The sequence below is a fragment of the Macaca nemestrina genome, chromosome 4 (assembly GCF_043159975.1).
Source record: "Macaca nemestrina isolate mMacNem1 chromosome 4, mMacNem.hap1, whole genome shotgun sequence".
NCBI lineage: Eukaryota > Metazoa > Chordata > Mammalia > Primates > Cercopithecidae > Macaca > Macaca nemestrina.
In genome coordinates, this window is record NC_092128.1 from 151,809,304 (window position 1) to 151,833,154 (window position 23,851).

The following is a 23,851-nucleotide window of genomic DNA, read 5'->3' on the forward strand; positions in this document are numbered from 1 at the left end:
AGGGTGAGTCTGCCTTTCCCAGTCCACTGACTCAAACGTTAATCTCCTTTGGCACCACCCTCACAGACACTCCCACGAATAATACTTTGCATCCTTCAATCCAGTCAAGTTGACACTCAGTATTAACCATTACAAGTGTGTGACCACAATCGCAACTCACTGCAACCTCTGCATCCCCAGCTCAAGCGGTCCTCCCACCTCAGCCTCCAGAATAGGTGGGACAACAGGCGTGTGCCACTATGCCTGGCTAATTTTTCTATATTTTTTAGAGATAGGGTTTCACTGGTCTCGAACTCCTGGACTCAAGTGATCTGCCCACCTTGACCTCCCAAAGTGCTGGGATTACAGGTGTGTCACCTTGCCTGGCTTACACCTGTTTCTTAAATTGGACTTAGATTTTTGTGACCTGTTATTCCACCCAGTAAATTTTAAAATAAACTGTACAGCTGCTTAAACAAATCCAGCCGGAAATTTGGTTGGGATTGCACTGAATTTATAAATGACTGTGATGTTCCCAGGATCCTGAAGGAACCTGAGCTTGGGTGAGAACTCTGACCTGCTGAGTCTCAGGCACTCTCAGTTGCCTGTTAGCCCTCACACACGCAGGGAGGAGGTAGGAACTGAGTAGGAGGCATTGCAAATGGTGCTTCAGGGTGCGAGTCAGGGTAACTGCAGGAGACAAGTAATAAGAAGATGAAGTGTCACATCTGCAGTGCTCACCTGGATTTTTTTGTTTTTTGCTACCATAGACCTGCTAGGTACAGTGAAGAAAAGCAAGAATGAGACTTTGATTTTCATGTGCACCTGTCTACAGCCTCTTTTGTTTCCTGTTCAAGTTCACCTTGAGCAAACAGCCCAATTCGCCATTCCATCTGCACCCTTTCAGACCACCTTTGGATGAATGGACCTGTGCATCCAGCTTTGACAAGGAGACTTATAGTGTTTTCTGCTTCCGCATCGGAGCGTGATCTTACACGTCAGAACGACTCAGGTGAGAAGAGTGAGTGGCAGGCGCCAGCCTCCTACCTTGATGTTCTGATGAATTGAGACCCCAGCTCATCCATCACTTCTTCAGCTGTCAGGAGAACTCCTATATCTGGAAGATCTCTTTTTTGTTTTTGTTTTTTCTTTTTTTGAGACGGAGTCTCGCTCTGTCGCCCAGGCTGGAGTGCAGTGGCCGGATCTCAGCTCACTGCAAGCTCCGCCTCCCGGGTTCCCGCCATTCTCCTGTCTCAGCCTCCTGAGTAGCTGGGACTACAGGCGCCCGCCATCTCGCCCGGCTAGTTTTTTGTATTTTTTAGTAGAGACGGGGTTTCACCGTGTTAGCCAGGATGGTCTCGATCTCCTGACCTAGTGATCCGCCCGTCTCGGCCTCCCAAAGTGCTGGGATTACAGGCTTGAGCCACCGCGCCTGGCCTGGAAGATCTCTTTTTCTTCTACAGTATTAGAGAGGCAAAAACAATCCTTGCACAGCATCTGGCGTTAGCTCTGAATCTACTAGGAAAACAGAACTGTGAAATGCAGTGTAAAGACGCATTCTGAGATAGAAAGACAAACAGATGCGTAAAGAGTGCTGGAAGGATGTGGGTGGAAGATGATGGTGGTCTCTTGACTATAAAGCTCAGAAAGGAGGCAGCTGCAGTGGCTCACACCTGTAATCCCAGCATTTTGGGAGGCCCAGGAAGGAGGATCGCTTGAGTCTAGGGATTCAAGATTAGTCTGGGTAACACAGCCAGAACCCATCTCTTCAAAAAAATAGAAACATGGGCAGGCATGGTGGCTCACGCCTGTAATCCCAGCATTTTGGAAGGCCGAGGCAGGTGGATGATGAGATCAGGAGTTTGAGACCAGCCTGGCCAAGATGGTGAAACCCATCTCTACTAAAAATACAAAAGTTAGCTGGGCATGGTGGCTGGCGCCTGTAATCCCAGCTATTCGGGAGGCTAAGGCAGAGAATTGCTTGAACCCAGGAGGTGGAGGTTGCAGTGAGCCGAGATGGCGCCATTGCACTCCAGCCTGGGCGACAGAGTGAGACTCTGTCTCAAAAAAAAAAAAAAAAAAAAAAAAGAAAAGAAAAAAAAGAAACATTAGCTGGGTGTGGCGGTATGTGCCTGTATTCCTAGCTACTTGGAAGGCTGGGGCAGGAGAATTGCTTGAGTCCAGGAGGTCGAGGCTGCTGTGAGCTAGGATTATGCCACTGCACTTCAGCCTGGGAGACAGCGCGAGACCCTGTCTCAAAACGAAAACCAAAGCCAAACCAAAATAAAAAGAGCTAAAATTAGCCAGGCATGATGACACGTGCCTGTAGTCTGAGCTGCTCAGGAAGCTGAGGCAGGAGGATTGCCTGAGCCTGGGAAGTCAAGGCTGCAGTGGGCTATGATTGTGCCACTGGACTCCAGCCTGGGCAACAGAGCAAGACCTTGTCTGTAACCATTTAGGAAAAAAAAAAAAAAAAAAAAAGGCTCAGAAAGCATTTGGAGGTGGCAACTTTATTGAGAATCAGGCAGCTATAGAGTAGAAACATTAACAGGAACTAGCTTCCTATTTTAATGCTTCGCCACAGAAACAGTATAATCAGTGTGGAATAACAATACTGAACTATAGAATAAGTCAATAACACAGAATACAACACCGACCTATAGAGGTGCTGTAGATATTTTGGGGCTGTTGGGAGGTGTTGACCTTTGAAGAATTAGAAAATGAGAGCAATGGGATTGTCTTTTTTTTCGTTTTCTTTTTGAGACAGGATCCTGCTGTCACTCAGGCTGGAGTGCAGTGGTGCAATCATGGCTCACTGCAGACTCACACTGCCAGGCTCAAGTGATCCTCCTGCCTCAGCCTCCCAAGTAGCTGTGACTACAGGTGTGCACCACCATGCCTGGCTAATTTTTTATTTATTTGTAAAGATGAGGGTCTTGCTATGTTGCCCAGGTTGGTCTTGAACTCCTGGTGATCCTCCCATCTCGGCCTCCCAAAGCGCTGGGATTACAGGTGTAAGCCACTGTCCCCTGCTGAGACTTCCTTTTGACAAAAGAGAGTATCACCCTCATGGGCTAGAGATGGGCTGGAGCAGAGAGAATCAAGGTCACCAGCAGGGCACCCCATTGCTCCAGGACGGCAGGATTGGAGGTTGTCTGACCTCTTCTGTCTGAGCACTTCTCAACCTGCAGTGGCATATCTTCTTGGGAGCTTCAGCTTGACCTGGTGGTAAAGTACATCAGAAGAGCATTTTTATTTATTTTTTCAGACAGAGTCTTGCTCTGTCACCCAGGCTGGAGTGCAATGGTGCAATCTTGGTTCACTGCAACCACCGCCTCCTGGGTTCAAGCGATTCTCCTGCCTCAGCCTCCCAAGTAGCTGGGATTACAGGCACATGCCACCATGCCCAGCTAATTTTTGTATTTTTAGTAGAGACGGGGTTTCACCATGTTGGCCTGGCTGGTCTTGAACTCCTGACCTCAGGCAATCTGCCTGCCTGGGCCTACCCAAAATGCTGGGCTTATAGGCGTGAGCCACAGAATAGCATTTTTATATACAAATACCTACACAGAGAACATAGATTAGAATGGACAGTTTCACTCGTTTTAAATAAGGTAGCACCCTCTGAAATTGTGCAGTGCACAGGTTGCACAACCATATATGAATGTAGACCATTGTCTACAAAGCCCATCATAATCTGGGCTTGCTTTCCAACTTCAATTCTACTTTCCTGGTACAATACGTTAATTTCTGTTTCTTCAAGAAGGCTATGTTTTCTCCTACCTCTGTGCCTCTGTGGTTAGAGTTATTAGTTCCATTTAACAAACAAGAAAAGTAAGGTTCCAAGAGGGTAAGTAACCTGCCCAAGTCTATATGTCTTGCTGGTCTCTAGAAGTGACCAGTGAGTTACAAACCTGCAATGTTCAAAAGTCAGAGTAGATGTCAGAATGTCCGTTACTCATCTATGATAAGAATCAAAATGGTCAGATCAGAAATTTTCTTTCTATCTGTTGTATCTCCTTGTATGAGAGGAAAGATACTATGGAATTGCATTGAGAAATCATTGAAGAAAGAACTGAAATTTCCCAAGGCCAACATGAGCAGCATGTTCTCCCCATTATGCAGATCAGAAGGCAATGGGGCAAGCTCCAAATCTCAACAAGAGGTCTCATTGGGTCAAAGGTCCAGCAGCCATCCTGATGTTTCCATCCCGTGATGGAGATGCTCTTGCCAATGGGACCCAGACATGCTCGGCTACCATGACAAAACCATACACATCCATCTCCATACTAAGACCTTGAGGCCGGGCACGGTGGCTTATACCTGTAATCCTAGCACTTCGGGAAGCCAAGGTGGGCAGATCACCTGAGGTCAGGAATTCAAGACCAGCCTAGCTAACATGGCTAACATGGTGAAACCCTGTTTCTACTAAAAATACAAAAAACTAGCTGGGTATGGTGGTGCATGCCTGTAATCCCAGCTACTCTGAGGCAGGAGAATCACTTGAACCCAGGAGGCAGAGATTGCCTTCTTACTACCTTATTTTTTAGACAATGTTGTATAAAATTGGTGTTAATTATCCTTTAAATGCTTGGTAGTATTCTCTAGTGAAACTCTCTGGAGCTGGAGATTTCATTTTTGGACAGCTATTATTAATTTTAGATTTTTCCTCTTCTAATGGAAGTATTTAGTGTTAAAAATTCCCTTGCTGGACTGCTTTAACTGTATCTTGCATATTTTGCTATGTTGCATTTTCATTTTCATTCAGTTCTATTTTTTATTTCCTTTGAGACTTTCTCTTTGACACATGGATTATTTAGATGTATGTTATTTAATTTCCAAGTGTTCAGAGATTTTCCTGTTACCTTTCTATTATTAATTTCTAGTTTGAGCTCATTGTGGTTGGAGAACATACTTGGCATCATTTCAGCTCTTAAATTTGTTGAGGTTTGTTCTGTGACACAGGTCAGGATATGGCCTACTTAGTAGGTTCTCTATTTGTGTTTGAAAAATATGTGTATTCTGTTGTTGGGCAGAATGTTCTATACATGCCTATTAGGTTCTATTGGTTGCTTGTATTGTTCATTTCTGCCATAATCTTGCTGATTTTCTATCTGTTGGTTCTGTCAATTGTTGAGAGTGTAGTTAGTGTTGATGGTGTATTTATCTATTTTACCTTTCAGCTCTTTCAGCTTTTGCTTCAGGTATTTTGACACTTTGTTGTTTGGTGCATACACATTTAGGATCATTGTGTCTTCCTGGTGGATTTAAAAAAATAACTACGTAACTACGTAAGGGCCCTTTTTGTCTTTAGTCATTTTGTTTTGAAGTGTACTTTATCTGACATTAGTGTAGCTACTCCTGCTTTTTAAATTAATATTTGCATTATATATATATATATATATATATATTTTATCCTTTTACTTTCACTGTGTGTCATTGTATTTGGAGTAAATTTCTTGTTGACAGCATATCACTGGGTTGTGATTTTTTTTTGAGACAGGGTCTTGCTCTGTTGTCCAGGATGGAGTGCAGTGGCATGATCTTGGCTCACTGCAACCACAGCCTTCTGGGCTCAAGCGATCCTCTCACCTCAGCCACCCGAGTAGCTGGCACTGCAGGTGCATGCCACCATGCCCACCTAACTTTTTTTTTGTTATTTTTTATAGAGGCTAGGATTTGCCATGTTGCCAGGGTGGTCTCAAATTCCTAGGCTCAAGCAATTCGCCTGCCTCAGTCTTTCAAAGTGCTAGGATTACAGGCATGAGCCACCGTGCCTGACCTGGGTTGTGATTTAAAAAACAATCCACTCTGCTAATCTCTATCTTTTACTTGGCATACTTAAGCCATTTATATTTAAGGTAATTACTAATATGGTAGGGTTTAGGTCTGCCAATTTTTTATTTGTTTTTTATTGGTTTCTTCTGTTTCCTATTTCTCTGTGCCCCTTTTCTTGCCTACCTTTGGGCTACTTGAACATTTTAGAATTCCATCTTGATTTATTTATAGTGCTTTGAGTGTATTGCTTGGTATAGTTTCTTAGTGATTCCTCTAGGTATTACAGTATGTCAATGTAACTTACAGTCTATTGCTATCAATGTTTTACCACTTCAAGTGAAGTGCAAAAACTTATTTGTTTTTATTTTTATTATTATTTTTTTGTGATAGAGTCTTGCTCTGTTGCCCAGGCTAGAGTGCAGTGGCATGATCTTGGCTCACTCCAAACTCCACCTCCTGGGTTCAAGTGATTCTCCTGTCTCAGCCTCCCAAGTAGTTGGGATTACAGGCATGCACCACCATGTCCAGCTAATTTTTGTATTTTTAGAAGAGATGGGGTTTCACCATGTTGGCCAGGCTGGTCTTGAACTCCTGACCTCAAGTGATCTGCCCGCCTTGACCTCCCAAATGCTGGGATTATAGGCATGAGCCACTGTGCCTGCCCTTAATTGTTTTTTGTTTGTTTGTTTGTTTGTTTGAAGGGCATGTGTAACTGTTCGTTATAGCATTTTAATGATGGCATCTTTAAAATCAGACAGTTCCAACATCTGATTCAGATTAGTGTTGACAACTGTGGGTGATCTTTTCTTATTCTTGTGATTTTCCTGGTTCTTGGGATGATAAATAATTTATAAATTTTTATCCTGGAAATTTTGGCTGTTATATTAAGAAGCACTGGGTTCTATTTGAAATTTCTTTTGTTTTTTTTTTTTGAGACGGAGTCTTTCTCTGTCACCTAGGCTGGAGTGCAGTGATGCGATCTCGGCTCACTGCAGCCTCTGCCTCCTGGGTTCAAGTGATTCTTCTGCCTCAGTCTCCTGAGTAGCTGGGACTACAGGCAAGTGCCACCACACCCAGCTAATTTTTTTTGTCTTGTATTTTTAGTTGAGATGGGGTTTCACCATATTGGGCAGGCTCGTCTCAAACTCCTGACTTCATGATCTGCCCGCCTTAGCCTCCCAAAGTGCTGGGATTACAGGCGTGAGCCACAGTGCCAGGTCTTGAACTTTCTATTTTAGCAGACAGTCAACCTGTTTAGATTCAGCCTACTTTGTGGCTACCTTGCCCAGTGACAATTTAGTTTTCAGAGCCCATGCTGTGCTGTTTTGGCCCGCGTGGCTCATCTGGTGCTGCAGGGGCTCCCACTGATCTCTGCTGGTGCCACACATGGAAGTGGAAGGCACTTTACTTGGTTGGGTCACCTGGCACCTCTCTATGGGTAAAAGGGCTCTCTGGCACAGTGGGGATGAAGGGCACCCCTCCAGCTTGAGTCTTTTGTTGCTGACAGGCTCCCAACCCTGCTGGGGCCATTGGCACACAAGCTATCTTTATGTGAAGAATAGAGTGTTCAGGGATGGATGATAATTTCCCAGTCTTGATTGGACCATTTGGTGTCATAAGTGGGAGAAAGGAGCCTCCACTGAGATAAAGAGCATGTCCCAGGCTGGGCAGTTTGTTGCAGGTGGGATCCCCCTGCTGGTGCTAGGGCAACCTGGTGGTGTTGGCAGGACTTTTTTTTTTTTTTTTTTTTTTGAGATGGAGTCTTGCTGTTTCGCCCAGGCTGGAATGCAGTGGCATGATCTTGGCTCAATGAAACCTCCACCTCCCAGGTTCAAGTGATTCTCCTGCCTTAGCCTTCAGAGTAGCTGGGATTATAGGCATTCACTACCATGCCTGGTGAATTTTTTTTTTATTTATTTTTGGTAGAGACAGGGTTTCACCATGTTGGTCAGGCTGGTCTTGAACTCCTGACCTCAGGTGATCCACATACCTCAGCCTCCCAAAGTGCTGGGATTACCGGCGTTGGCCTCTGCGCCTAGCCAAGACTTCCTTTTGATCCAAGGGAGGAACGTGTCTACCTAGTCTGTCTTATGTTGTTAGGTTAGGGTTCAGGAGACATATCAGGTCTGGGTTGCCACCGGTCGCTGGGCGGGGCATTGTGAGATGCGGGGACACTCTCTTGTTCCTTCAGTCCTGAGATCCCTAGACAGTCTGCCTTCCTCTTTCCACTTTCTAGAGTCCACTTATAGACTACTGTTTTACGCCCAGGACTTACAGTTGTATTTTGTGGGAAGGAGAGGGAGAGTTGAGTCTACACCATCTTCTCCGAACTGCAAATCTCTTATTCTCAACTACTTAAAAAAAAATGTCTTAAGCCAGGAACAGTGGCCCATGCCTGTAATTCCAGCACTCTGGGAGGCCGAGGTGGGCTGATCGCTTGAGCCCAGGAGTTGGAGACCAGCAGGGGCAACATGGCAACACCCCGTCTCTACAAAAAAATACAAAAATTAGCAAGTTATGATGGTACACACCTGTAGTCCCAGCTACTCAGGAGGCTGAGGCAGGAGAATAACCTGAATCCAGGAGGCGGAGGCTGCATTGAGCTGAGATCACGCCACTGCACTCCAGCCTGGGTGACAGAGTGAGACCTCATCTCTTTAAAAAAAAAAAAAAAAAAAAAAAAAAAAAAAAAAAAAACTTAGCAGGGCATGGTGGCAAACGCCTATAATTCCGGCTACTCAGGAGGCTGAGGTGGGATGATCATTTGAACCTGAGAAGTGGAGGTTGCAGTGAGCCAAGATTGCACCACTGCACTACAGCCTGGGCAATACAGTGAGATCCTGCCTCAAAAAAAAAAAAAGAAAAGAAAAAAAATCTCGAGACCGAGGCAGGAGGATCACTTGAAACCAGGAGTTCGAGACCAGCCTAGGCAACATAGTGACACCCCCATCTCTGCAAAAAATTAAAACAATTAGCCAGGCATGGTGGTGCATGCTTATAGTCCTAGCTGCTTGGGAGGCTGAGGCCGCAGGATGGCTTAAGCCTTGAGGCTGCAGGGAGCTATGATCGCACCACTACACTCCAGCCTGGGCAACAGAGTTGCCTCTAAAAAACAACAACAATAAAACTTTGTCTTCATCTATTTCATTTTGTTTGCCCTTCTTCTTTCTTCATTAAACATCCCTTGCTGGGCTTTCTTCGTTGTCTGTTCTCTTGTGTCTTCCCTGTAATTTGCCCTTTGTTTCTACAACGATTTCCAATTTTTTTCTCTGTGCACTGTCAATTTCTTTTTCATAATCTCTAAGCTCTTATATTTCATATTTGTGTTGTTCTTTCAAAAATTCAATTATTTTCTTAATTCGTTTTAGCTCATGTTGAAATCTTGGGTCTTGGCTTTCATCTGTTGTGTGCTTCATTTGCCTGGGATGTTTTCTCATCTGTTGGACAGTTAAGCTGTTCTTCCACGTCCTTTTTATTATGGCACCTTTGTGTGGAGGTCAAGCCTATTTCTTTGCTGTCATCCATTGTTGAATGGGATGGTTTTTCTGGAAAATGAGCAAGAGATTCCGCTACAGGGGAGAGTGGACAAAGGTAGCCTTCCGAAGAAGCTTGGTGTCTCAAGGGGTCCCTCCTCTGTTATTACCACAAAGAGCCTCTACCACAAAATAGAGCCTCTTGGGGGCAGTCTCCTTTCTGGCTTCCAGAGCCAATCATGCCGCAGCAGGGCTTCTTTGTCCATCCATGTTTCAATTCGGACTCTAAACAGGTCTTGTCTTCTAAGTAGAGAGAACAGTTGTCTTGGTTTGCCAGGGACTGTCTTGTTTCTTTTCTTTCTTTCTTTTTTCCTTCCTTCCTTCCTTCCCTCCCTCCCTCCCTCCCTCCCTCCCTCCCTCCCTCCCTCCTTCCTTCCTTCCCTCCTCCCTCCCTCCTTCCCTTCCCTCCTCCTCCTCCTCCTTCTTCTCTCTCTCTCTCTCTTTCTTTTTTTTTTTTTTTTGAGATGGAGTCTCACTCTGTTGCCCAGGCTGGAGTGCAATGGCACGATCTTGGCTCACTGTAGCCTCTGTTTCCCAGGTTCAAATGATTCTCCTGCCTCAGCCTCCCAAGTAGCTGAGATTACAGGCTTTCACCACCACGCCTGGCTAATTTTTTGTATTTTTAGTAGAGATGGAGTTTCACCATGTTGGCCAGGCTGGCCTTGGACTCCTGGCCTCAAGTGATCCACCCACCTCAGCCTCCCAAAGTGCTGGGACTACATGCGTGAGCCACTGTGCCTGGCCTTTTCTCTTTCTAATTTAAATTTTTTAAAGAGATAGGGTCTTGCTCTGTTACTCGTGCTGGAGTGCAGTGGCATTATTGTAGCACACTGCAACCTTGAACTCCTGGGCTCAAGCGACCCTCTCACTTCAGCTTCCTGAGTAGTTAGGACTACAGGCAAGGGCCATCTTGCCAGGTTAATTTTTATTTTTTATAGAGACTGGGTCTGGTTATGTTGCCCAGGCTGGTCTCGAACTCCCAGGCTTAAGCAATTCTCCCTCCTTGGCTTCCCAAAGTGCTGGGATTATAGGCATGAGCCACTATGCCTAGCATCTTCCCTCTTTTTATAAGGTTATCAGTCATAGTGATTTAGGGCCCACCCTCCTCCAGTGTGACCTCACCTTACTAATTAGATCTGCAAGGACCCTGTTTCCAAATGCGGTCCCCTTCTTAGGTCCTGGGGGTTAGGACTTAAACCTATGAATTTTTGGAGGGATGTGATTTAACCCTTAACACCCTGCCCTTTCCCTGGGATATTAGTGAGGAGCCTAGGAAGAGAGAAAATGAAATATCAATAACAGAATCTTATTATATCCAGAGGTGTCTCCAAAATACTCCCATGACTACTCCATAAATATATACACTACCCCATAAATATATACAACTACTCTGTACCCACGAAATTAAAAAAATTCAAAATATACTCATGACAAAAGTGTGTCTTTAATTACTTTTAAAATAGAAGTGAAAATACCCTCTTTGGATTTCACTTTCTTTCCCAACTACCAACTTATTTCTCACCTTCCCTCTACAGAAGAAGTCCTTGAAATCATTGTCTAAACATGCCTTATACAGCCTGGGCAAAATAGTGAGATCCCATCTTTAAAAAAAATAGCAAAATTAATCGGGTAGGGTGGCGCATGCTTGTAGTCTCTGCTACTTGGGAGTCTAAGGTGGGAGAATCTCTTGAGCCCAGGAGGTTGAGGCTGCAGTAAGCTATGATTGTGCCACTGCACTCCAGCCTGAGCAACAGATCAAGGCCTCATCTCTAAAAAAACAAAACAAAAACAAACAAACAAAAAAAACCCCCAAACAAACAAAGAAAAAAACAGGTTCAGCTAAACTAAGACAAACCACAAAACCAAAGCAAATATCTCCAAATCGGACTCTGACAGCATAATCTTTCTTGTACGTACCCGTGTTAAGATATGTCTGTTTTACTTTAGCCAGTTTTCACAGCTGAATAATCTAATACATAAACACTTTCCGGATGGTTCAGTTTATATATAATTCAAAGTGCTAAACTATAAAGTAGGTTGCACAGATTCAGGAATACTGCCAATCGTCTGAGATAAAGGCAGGTGTATTCGCCAGGTAACTCTCCTTCACGTTCTATCACAAACAATTCATACTCGATGCAAAGAGTTTAAAAAAAAAAAAGCCAGAGAAAACACAAAAATTCAACCTCTCTCTTACATCCTGCTACCCAGGAAAAACCACTCCTAATATTTTGAAAATAATCTTATGGTTTTAGATGTATGTGTACACCCGCACATACACACATAAATTATACATACTGCAAATTGACGAATAATTACCAAATTCTATACAATTATAAAATTATGTATTTGTATAAGATGACAAGACATATGTATTTACAAAATTAATGGTGCATTCGGCAGGGTATTTTGATGTCTGCTTTTTCTTTCACTCTGCAATAGTTTATGAATCTTTTCGCATGGATACACGCTCTTCCTCAGCATCAATTTTCTATGTTTTTATAGCTGTACCTATTGCATGAATTGCCCTTTTTTTTTCCTGTAAAGGAAAAATTTCATGTGCTTTTTTTTTTTTTTTTTTTTGAGATGGAGTCTCGCTTTTGTCACCCAGGCTGGGAGTGTAGTGGCGTGATCTCATCTCACTGCAACCTCTGCCTCCTGTGTTCAAGCGATTCTCTTGCCTTAGCCTCCTGAGTAGCTGGGACTACAGGTGCATGCCACACCCCCAGCAAATTTTTGTAGTTTTAGTAGAGATGGGGTTTCACCATGTTGGCCAGGCTGGTCTCGAACTCCTGATCTCAGGTGATCCGCCCACCTTGGCCTCCCAAGGTGCTGGGATTATAGGCGTGAGCCGCCACGCCCAGCTTCATGTGCATTCTTTATGTCCTTGGGCTTGTTTCCAATTGCTATCTCAGTTCTTTTTTTTTTTTTTTGACAGTGTCTCACTCTGTCACCCAGGCTGAAGTGCAGTGGCATGCAACTCACTGCAATCTCGACCTCCCGGGCTCAAATGATCCTCCTACCTCACCTTTCTGAGTAGCTGGGGCTATAGGCGCGTACCACCATGCCCAGCTAATTTTTTAACTTTTGTAGAGATGGGATCTCGTTATGTTTCCCAGGTGTGTCTCGAACTCCTGGACTCAAACGAACCTCCCTGCTCTACCTTCCAAAGTGCTGGGATTACAGATGTGAGCCACTGCCCTGGCATCCCATCTCGTTTAGTTTTCATATGACTGTTAAGGCAGTCTTATTGCCATTGCATAGAAAATATGGCTAACAGAGGCTCTGAGAAGCTGTTTCTTGTACACGGAGTTAGATTTCATACTCAGGTCCTTTGACCAACGTGCTCTTTTACGGTATCTCAGCTGCCATTAACTCACAAATAAATTGAAATTCTCCAAAACTTATCTTTAAGGTTATTTTCTCCTCTAAAATGATCTTTGAATAAGTTTGAAGAGCCTGAGAAATCTCTTCAGACTTTCATGCACATTGTATAGGCAAATGATGCTGGAAAGTACTATATAAGGAAGCTTGATGTGTTGTAGTGATTTAATGTGTGGTTCTCAAACTTTGTTCCTTGGAGCCTGGGGTGCCACAGGAGTAGCCCGGTGCAAGGACTCACTCCCTGTATAGGCCTGGCAGAGCTGGAAACTTTTCATCTGTGAGGTAAGGTTGTTGTCCCGTTTTAAAATTATTATTATTATTGTGGTTGTTGTTATTAAAGTTAAACTCATGTAACATAAAATTAGTCACTTTAAGTTGAACCGTTCAGTGGAACAACGTCTCGCAATGCTGTGCCACAGCCACCTCTGTCTGGTTCCAATATGTTTTCATCACCCCAAAAGGAAAGCCCGTGCCCACAGCCCTCTCTCCCCATTTCCCCTCTCTCCACCGCTGGCAATGCCATCTGCTTTGTGCCTCCATGGGCTCACCTCTTCTGGATGTGTTGTTTAAACAGAAGCACAAAATTACTCTGTTTTTAAGAAGGGGTGACTGAGGCAGGAGGATCACTTGAGGCCAGGAGTTTGAGACCAACCTGGGCAAGAGAGTGAGACCCCATCTCTACAAAATATGAAAAAATTAGTTCAATTTTTGCACACACTTGTGGTCCCAGCTACTCGAGAGGCTGAGGTGGGAGGATTGTTTGAGCCCAGGAGTTCAAGACTGCAGTAAACTATGATTGCACCACTGCACTCCAGCCTTGGGGACGGAGCGAGGCCCTGTTTCAAAGAAAAAAGGGTGAGGCCATGCAGTGGCTCCATGGAAGCTCTGCAGGCTCCAAATCTCGGCCTGGCGAAATCCCAACCCCCAGGGCAGCTTCCTGGTTCGTTTCTCCACACTCTCCATGCCTCTGCTCCAGATTTATTCTTACCTCCACTCAGCTGATCTTTTTTACTACTTAGTAGCTCAACTTCTTTGTGGCTTCTGCTTCTTCCCAGCTGTGCTTATTGAGGCTTCAACTCCACCTCCTGGCTTCTGATCCCACCCTGATTTTATGTGGACAATTTCTCCATTATGTCACACTCAGGCTCTGGAGACTAAGAGTCTCTTTCATGCTGCTGTGGCTTGAGTGGCCCCCTGGTGGGTCAGCGGGTGCCAGAGTGGCTGGGTCCTGTGGTCTGTAGAGGGTCACTTCAGCTGGGGCTTCAGAGAGGGCAATTTCTCCCCAGAGGGGCTGGCAACGTGGCAGGCACTGTGATTGGTTCTGATCCCCACGTTAGGGAGGAAATAGTCGAGAGGACGGACGTTGGACAGACCTGAGGCTCACAGACAATGATTCAACCCTCTGAACTTCAGTTTCTTCTAAAGTAAAATGCAAATCATGTTCCTTCCCTTGCAGGGATCTTGTAAACATTAGAGATAACATATGCAAACCAGTTGGGATGAGCAGACATTAAGTGTCAGTTATTATATCAGGGGAAAGGAGAACATGGTATAAATAATTGTAATACTCTCTTAACACTCTAGTCATGCCCAGAGTCCGTATTTCCACCTGGCTCAGAGGGATTCAAAATGTCCCATAGACCAAATTCTTTAACAAAGGAGGTAGTTTTATGTGACTGGTCAGAGGACACCTGCCAAGCTGTGTTGTTAAAGGAAACTGAAGAAGATGCCAGACAGTGGGTGGGTGCATGGTGGCCCACCAACTGCGCAAAAGAGAGAAAGACAGAAAATGTGGGCAGAGTGCTCATTTTATGAGGCCAGCATCATCCTGATACCAAAATCTGGGCAGAGACAACAAAAAATGAAAACTTCAGGCCAATATCCCTGATGAACATCGATGCGAAAATCCTCAATAGAATACTGGCAAACCGAATCCAGCAGCACATCAAAAAGCTTATCCACCACGATCAAGTTGGCTTCATTCCTGGGATGCAAGGCTGGTTCAACATATGCAGATCAATAAACATAATCCATCACATAAACAGAACCAATGACAAAAAGCACATGATTATCTCAATAGATGCAGAAAAGGCCTTCGATAAAATTCAGCATCACTTCATGTTAAAAACTCTCAACAAACTAGGTATTGAAGGGACATATCTCAAAATAATAAGAGCTATTTACGACAAACTCACAGCCAGTATCATACTGAATGGGCAAAAGCTGGAAACATTACCTTTGAAAACCGGCACAAGACAAGGATGCCCTCTTTCACCACTCCTACTCAACACAGCATTGAAAGTTCTGGCCAGGGCAATCAGGCAAGAGAAAGAAATGAAGCATATTCAAATAGGAAGAGAGGAAGCCTAATTATCTCTGTTTGCAGATGACACGATTCTATACTTAGAAAGCCCCATTGTCTCAGCCCCAAAACTCCTTAACCTGATAAGCAACTTCAGAAAAGTCTCAGAATACAAAATCAGTGTGTAAAAATCACAAGCATTCCTATACACTAACAATAGACAAGCAGAGAGCTAAATCATGATTGAACTCCCATTCACAATTGCTACAGAAACAGTAAAATACCCAGGAATACGGCTAGCAAGGGATGTGAAGGACCTCTTCAAGGAGAACTACAAACCACTGCTCAAGAAAATAAGAGAGGACATAAAGAAATGGAAAAACATTCCATCCTCATGGATAGGAAGAACCAATATTGTGAAAATGGCTATACTGCCCAAAGTAATTTATAGATTCAATGCTATTCCCACCAAACTACCATTAACATTCTTCACAGAATTAGAAAAAACTACTTTAAAATTCATATAGAACCAAAAAAGAGCCCACATGACCAAGACAATCCTAAGCAAAAAGAACAAAGCTGAAGGCATCATGATACCTGACTTCAAACTATACTACAAGGCTACAGTAACCAAAACAGCATGGTACTGGTACCAAAATAGATGTATAGACCAATGGAACAGAACAGAGACCTAAGAAATAAGACCACACATCTACAACCAATTGATCTTTGAAAAACCTGACAAAAACAAGCAATGGGGAAAAGATTTTCTATTTAATAAATGGTGCTGGGAAAACTGGCTAACCACATGCAGAAACTGAAACTGGACCCCTTCCTTACACCTTGTGCAAAAATTAACTCAAGATGGATTAAAGACTTAAATGTAAAACCCAAAACCATAAGAACCTTAGAAGAAAACCTAGGCAATACCATTCAGGACATAGGCATGGGCAAAGATTTTACGATGAAAATGCCAAAAGCAATTGCAACAGAAGCTAAAATTGACAAATGGGATCTAATCAAACTAAAGAGTTTCTTCACAGCAAAAGAAACTATCATCAGAGCGATCAGGTAGCCTACAGAATGGGAGAAAATTTTGGCCATCTACCCATCTGACAAAGGTCTAGTATCCAGAATTTACAAGGAACTTAAACAAATTTACATGAAACAAACAAACAAACAACTCCATCTAAAAGTGAGCAAAGGACATGAACAGACACTTTTCAAAAGAAGACATTTATGTGGCCAACAAACATGACAAAAAGCTCAACATCACTGATCATTAGAGAAATGTAAATCAAAACCACAATGAGATACCATCTCACACCAGTCAGAATAGGGATTATTAAGTCAAGAAACAACAGATGCTGGTGAGGCTGTGGAGAAATAGGAATGCTTTTACATCGTTGGTGGGAGCGTAAATTAGTTCAACCATTGTGGAAGACAGTGTGGCAATTCCTCAAGAATCTAGAACCAGAAATAGCATTTGACCCAGCAATCCCCTTACTGAGTATATACCCAAAGGAATATAAATCATTCTATTATAAAGATACATTCACATGTGTGTTTATTGCAGCACTATTCACAATAGCAAAGACATGGAACCAACCTAAATGCCCATCAATGATAGACTGGATAAAGAAAATATGGTACATATACATCATGGAATACTATGTGGCCACAAAAGGGAAGGAGATCATGTCCTTTGCAGGGACACGGATGAAGCTGGAACCCATCATCCTCAGCAAACTCACAAAGGAACAGAAAACCAAACACTGCATGTTCTCACTCGTAAGTGGGAGTTGAACAATGAGAACACATGGACACAGGGAGGGGAACAACACACACCAGGGCCTGTTGGGGGGTGGTGAAGGGAGGGAGAGCATCAGGACAAATAGTGAATCTATGCAGGGCTTAAAATCTCGGTGACGGGTTAATAGGTGCAGCAAACCATCATGGCACATGTATACCTATGTAACAAACCTGCACATTCTATTCATGTATCCTGGAACTTAAAGTAAAAAGAAAGAAAAAGAAAAAAAAAAGAAAATGTGGGCAGAGTGCTGTGGGGAAACTAAGACCTGGATATGACATAAAGCACATGCAAAGTGCTTTACGCACTGTAGAGAGCTACACAAGTAATGCAAGGAGTTAGAATTTCTTAATGGGGCTGTTCCAATGGTACTGTGGGCTCTGCAATAGTCAATTTCACGTGTCAAATTGACTGGGCCATGGGGTGCCCAGTCTAGGTGTGTCTGTGAGTGTGTTTGCGGATGAGATTAACATTTGAATATGTGGACTAAGTAAAGCAGATTGCGTTCCCTAATGTGGGTGGACCTCATCCAATCCGTCAAAGGCCGAGACAGAACAAAAAAAGCTGACTTTTCCCTGTGTAGGAGGAATTTCTTCCTGCCTGACTGCCTTTGAGCTGGCATATGGGCTTTCCCTCTGTGCTTGGACTTGAAATACCAGCCCTTCCTGGGTTTTGAGTCTGCTAGCCTTTAGAGAGAAATTACATCATAAGTCGTCTTGGTTCCCAGACCTTCAGACCCGAACTGAAACCACAACATCAGCTCTCCAGAATCTTCAGCTTGCTGACTCATTATGCAAATATTGGGACTCACTGGCTTCCATAATCACATGAGCTAATTCCTTATAAGAAATCTCTTTCTCTGTATACATCTAATCAGTCCTGTTTCTCCAGTGAACCCTGACTAATACAAGCTCTTTTGGCCATGCATTTTATAACCACTTCATTAGGATGCCCTGCAGGAGAAGTCCCCTCCCTGCTACAGAGGTTGTGATGAAATGGCAGGAGATCTAGAAGTATGGATATGTTCCCTCATTTCACAAAACATCTCCCAAGGTGCCTGTGAACCAGAGCTGACATTTGGGTGGAAGACCTCTCTTTTCTTGCCTGCAGCTGACACTGCATTCTGCAAGATTTTTGGTTCCTGACATTTCTCCTGAGGTTGCTCAACTCATTGTCTCCAACTTTTTGACAATTTGACTATAATGTTCCTTAAAAAGGATCCTTTAGGGTTAAATCTATTTGGGAACCTCTGAGCTTCTGGATGTTTGTATCTCTCCCAAGACTTGGAAAGTTTTCCCCTATTATTTTATTAAATATCAAATGTCTTTTCTCATCTCTTCTTCTGAACTACCATAATGCAAATATTTGTTCACTTTATGGTGTCCTATAAGTCCTGTAGGCTTTCTTTATTTTTTGAATTCTTTTTGTTCTGCTTTCTTTTTTTTTTCAAAAGACCTATCTTCAAGTTCAGAAATTCTTTCTTCTGCTTAATCTAGTCTGTTGTTGAAGTTCTCACTTGTATTTTTTATTTCATTCATTGAATTCTGTTAGGTGCTTTTTTATGATATGTTATCTCTTTGTTGAATTTCTCATTTAGATAATTGTTTTCCTGAGTCTGTTGAATTATCTATCTACATTCTCTTGTATCTCACAGTTTCCTTAAGATCACTATTTTGAATTCCTTTTCTGGCATTTCATACACTTTCTTTGGTGTCTGTTAGAATTATACTTCTTAAGAGGTGTTACATTTGCTTGCTTTTTCATGTTTCTATGTCTCTATGTTGATATCTGCATATCTGGTGAAACAGTTCCCTCTTTCAATTTTATGGAGTAGCTTCTATAGGGAAAGTCTTATTCTTGTAGATGGGTCCTGTAGAGAGTCAGTTGTGTAGGGTATGTTGGCTATGGTTCCTAGTGGACACAGTAGTGTAGTCTCTGGGCAGTTTCTTTAGTTGGAATCCACTTAGTGATGTTTGCAAGTGCCTCAGTGGCCTAGGTGGTGGAAGTCTGTGGCAAAGTGGTGCAGCTTTGCTGGGGGTGGGCTCATTAAGCTGGCTCTCAAACCGGGAGAGCATGCATGTGGTGGTTCAGCTGGCTTGGACACTGGGTTTCTGGAGGTCTAATCTGCATTTTATTTTATTTATTCTTGAGACAGTGTCTTGCTCTGTCACCCAGATTAGAGTGCAGTGGTGCGATCATGGCTCATTGCAGCCTTGAACTCCTGAGCTCAGACACTAATCCTCATTTTAAACAGTGTTCCAGATGACACTGAGGCAAGGTTCCCCAGTTCATGCTTTGGGAAATGCTGTAATCTCCCTGTTTAATGAGTTCATAGGTGGAATGTTTGCTTTCTACCTGATGGGGAAATTATGACTGCCTAAAGTTTGGTGGCTTGAGGAGGCTGTGTCAGCCCCAGGCTTGGTGGGTGCCTTCAGTATCTTGAGCTGTTAAAACATTTTGTAAAAAAATTAAAATATGTTACCAGGGTTCAGGACAAAAGACCAGTGCCAAAGATGATACACATCTTGCTTTCCCCATATTTCTTACTGAACTTCCTTCTGCATCTCATGGCAGTTACTGTGAAAGCAATCCTTAGGCTGGGGGATATAGGCAGTGACAGTCCTACAGTGGTGTCCTGGAAAATGCTTAACAACTGGCTTGTTGGGGAAATAGCCTGATTTGTAGCGTTTGCCAATTCTCATGGTGTAAACATTCCCACCATGGTTGATTTGAAGCCATCAAGGTGATGTCATAGGAATCAAAAAAGTTTCTTAGCTGGAGGTGAGAGTCTGACCCATGAGAAGAGTCTCTAAGCTGAGGATAACTCTCCTGGGGTCAATTCCATCTTCAATTTGCAGAAGAGGGGCAGATAAACTTATTCATTTAACAAACATTTACTGAGCACCTACTGTGTGCCAAGCACAGCTACTATGCCTGTAAGACAAAATGATAAATAGAAGCCCAATTCCTGACTGCAGTGAACTAGAAATCACCTGCTCAGGGCCTGGAATCAACAGAGCCTTTTAACAGGGTCTCCTTGGACATACTTCACCACCTTCAGGAGTGGATGTTCCTATGCTGTGAACCCCTGCTCAAAGCCACAGATCCTGCTTGAGGTCTGAGTTTCTCCAAGATGGAGACCCTCCCCTGCCCCATCTTGGCATTTCTATAGTTGCATCACGTAGTGTTGAACCTTTTGAGGACCACTGAGGATCTATCTTCCGGAATGTTCCCTCACTGCCTACAGTCCAATGCTGTATTAGTTTCCTGTGGTTATTCCCTCAAGGAAGAAGGAATTCTGCTTTCAGACTGCAGCATAGAAATTCTGCCTAAGTTTCTGAACTTTGAACTTGAGCTGCAGCATCAACTCTTCCCTAAGACTCAAACCTGCTGGACTGCCCTGCGGATTTAATATTTGTCAACTCCCATAATCACATGAGCCAATTCCTCAAAATGAATCTGTGTGTGTGTGTGTGTGTGTGTGTGTGTGTGTGTGTGCAGCCTGTCGGTTCTGTTTCTCTGGTGATTCCCGACTAATACACCTCCTTTCTCTTCTCTGTCCTCCACCTTCTTCACCCTTTAGGATCCTGCTCTTAGACAGGAATAAGTCAGGAATGTGCAGACAAACTTGTTCCCATTAGAAGCTAACAAGGGGAATTGCCAGCATGTAATAGAAGCAACCATGACAAACCTCATTTTCTCTAGTTACTTGAGGTTTGCAGAGCGCTTAAAAAATTTTAGATTCAGGGGGTGCATGTGCAAATTTGTTACACGGATATATTAGTAATGCTGAGACTCGACCTTCTATCAAAACCATCACCCAAATAGTGAACGTAGTACTTAATAGGTAGTTTTCCAGCCCTTGTCCCTCTCTTCCCTCCTTGCTTTTGGAGTCCCTAGTGTTTGTTATTTCCATCTTTGTGCCCACGTTTACCCAATGTTTAGCTTCCATTTATAAGTGAGAACACGAGGTATTTGGTTTTCTGTTTCCACGTTAATTCATTTAGCATAATGCTCTCCAGCTGCATCCATGTTGCTGCCAAGGACATGGTTTTGTTCTTTTTTGTGGTTGCATAGTATTCCATGGTGTATATGTGCCACCTTTTATTTATCCAATCCACTGTTGCTGGGCACCTGGGTTGATTCGGACTTTGCAATTACGAATAGTTGCAGAGCACTTTTGAGCACTGGGTCGAGTCTGTAACGAAGGCCAAAGTTATTCCCATTGAGCAGAAAGAACTTGGCTTGAGGGAATGGCCCCTGTGGATGGGAAACGGCAGGTGAGAGGGAGAGAGTCTGGGCTGGGCCCTGAAGGACTGTGAAAGTTGGAGGAAAGTCCCTCCCTCTGGAGGCCCTGGTGAGCTGGGGAGGGCTGGGATCTGGCCACTCTTCAGTTTGGAAACTCCCAGTGTTTCCTCACCAGGAGGAGTTTGGAAGGGGTCCAAACTCTTTCTCCCTCCTCCTCCTCCTCAGTTTCACCCCATTCTATTCCCCCTCCCCCAATATTCTTTCAGGCACACAGAACCACTTGGTGTCCCAGACATGCCATGGTTGGCATCTACACTTTCCCCATGCCCTCCTCTCGGCCCAGGACACCTCCTGTCTGACTTTGCTTAGCTTGGCTAAGCCCACTGGTCTTCAGGACTCAGCTGTGCTGACCTCCAGGCAAGCTGCCATGGCCTCCAGCTGGCTCCAGTTCCTCCTCTGGGCTCACCATCTTTGGCATCTCCAACTATGTCCTGATGTGGCCGTTTATTTACTCATTATCCTCCCTGTGAATAAGCCTGTGAAATGCCTGGAAGGCAAACACTGGGTTTTCTTATCTAGGCAAACTTCCCTGAAGCATGGGACAGTTGCTGTTCCAGCCCAGGCTGGGCACTGGGCCACATACAGGCCCCTGACTACCATAGCCACAGCACTGGGCAGGCTGGGCTGAGCAGGGACAGTTTTTTTTTTCCCTTCCCTTCCCTCCCTCCCTCCCTCCCTCCCTCCCTCCCTCCCTCCCTCCCTCCCTTCCTTCCTCCCCTCCCTCCCTCCCTTCCTCCCTCTCCTCCTCCTCTCCCCCTCCTCCTCCCTCTTCTTATTTTTCTTCTACTTTCCCTCCCTCCCTCTCTTTTTTCTTTCTCTCTCCTCTCTCTCTCTCTCTCCCCTCTCTCTCTCTTTCTTTCTTTCGTTTCTCTCTGTCTGTCTTTTCTTGAAACAGGATCTCATTCTGTTGTCCAGGCTAGAGTGTAGTGGCTTCATCATGGCTCCCTGCAGCCTTGACCTCCCAGTCTCAAGGGATCCTCTCACCTCGACATCCCAAGGAGCTGGGACTATAGATATCACGACTACGCCCAGCTAAGTTTTAAATATTTTTTTTTTTTTTAGAGACAGGTTCTTGCTATGTTGCCCTGGCTGATTTCAAGTTCCTGGGCTCAAGCAATTCTCCTGCCTCAGGCTCCCCAAGCGTTGGGATTATGGGTGTGAGACACCGCGGGGCCCAGTGTCAGTTCTTGAGCACACTCTGCTCTGTGCCGTGGCTGCTGCTGCCGCCACTCCTTAGTTAAGTAACAGGCTTCCCACAAGTAGCCAGAAGCTGCAAGAGACAGGAGACCTGGGATGGGTGTCAGGTGCTGTGTGTGCCAGGCCAGGCTCATCCCTACTTCTGTGAACCATGGGACGGTGCAGGTTTAGAGAGTGACCCCAGGGGAACTGTTGCAGAGCGGTCACTTGAAATGTCACCTGAGGAGGTGATGTCTGAGCAAAGCCCTGGCTGATATTAGGGAGTGAGTCACATGGGGTTCTGTGGAAGATCATTCTAGAGATAGAACTGCAAGTGCAAAGGCCCTGGGGCTGGCACAAGCTGGCAGGTTAGAGAAACTGAGGCAAGAATGAGGAGGGGAGGAGGAGTGATGTGAATTAACCAGGGGAGGGTGGCATGCGTCAGACCATGCAAGACCTGAGGTTCTTGGTAAGGAGGTGGGCTTTATCCTAATAGGAGCCATTGACACAGTTAGGGTAACAATGTTGGATTTGTGTTCTAGGAGGTCCCTTGGCTGCTTGTAAAGAGCAGGTTGCAAGGAAGTCAGAATGGAAGCTGTTACAGTTTCCCAGGAGCGAGAGCATGGTGCCCTCGGTTACCATGGTGGCCTTGGAGATAGTTAGCCATGGAGAGGTATAGGGCCTATTTTGGAGATATAAAAAAATGACAGGCTTTGGATATAGCAAATAACTGAATATGAGAGTGAGGGAAAGGTTGGCATCCTGCTCTACATCCTACCTCTGTGACCCTGGGCAAGTTACTTAACCTCTCTGTGCTTTCTGTGCCCATAAACTAACAAAGCACTTAGCAAAAAGTAGGCACAAAGAAAATAAATACAAGTTTCCTCTTCCCAACCAATCCCATATTCCTTGACCAGAGAGTAAACTCTTTTAGAAAGTTAGTATTCTGTGCATTTATTCATTTATTACAAGCATGCATCCCAGCACTTTGGGAGGGCAAGGCGGGTGGATCACTTGAGGTCAGGAGTTGGAGACCAGCCTGGCCAACGTGGCGAAACCCCATCTCTACTTAAAATACAAAAATTAGCCGGGTGTGGTGGTGGGCGCCTGTAGTCTCAGCTACTCAGGAGGCTGAGGAAGGAGAATCGCTTGAACCCAGGAGGCAGAGGTTGCAGTTAGTGGAGATTGCACCACTGCCCTCCCTGGGTGACAGAGTAAGATTCTGTCTCAAAAAAAAAAAAAAAAAAAAGCATGCATTGAGCACCTACTGCATGCCAGGCACTGTGTTAAGTGCAGGGGTGTAGAGACAATTAAAACACAAGCCTTGCCCTCAGGGAGCTCCCAGGCTGGTGAGGGGAACGGGGTAAAAGAGCAGATGATGATGCAGTGTGTTCACTGCCAGGGGAGAGCGCACCAGGGGCTGGGCACAGAAAAGAGGGTCCCCTAGCCCAGCCTAGAGAGCAGGGGGTGCTTCTCCAGAGAAGCGATGACAGAGCAGAGTCCTGAAAGAGCCTAACACAGGGGATGGGAAAGGGTATTCCAGGGAGGAGGAATGGCCCATGAAAAGGCTCAGAGGAC

At 44.5% G+C, this 23,851-nt stretch overlaps 1 long non-coding RNA gene across 1 annotated transcript in view; it reads right to left on the reverse strand.

Moving 5' to 3' along the window:
* Window positions 1-2,498: 2,498 nt before the first annotated feature.
* Window positions 2,499-23,851, reverse strand: part of LOC139362586 (uncharacterized) — a 34,305-nt gene continuing 12,952 nt past the window's right edge. Inside the window, exon 3 of the long non-coding RNA XR_011621728.1 lies at window positions 2,499-3,201. This is a non-coding gene — a long non-coding RNA (uncharacterized lncRNA). The remainder of the gene's footprint in view (window positions 3,202-23,851) is intronic.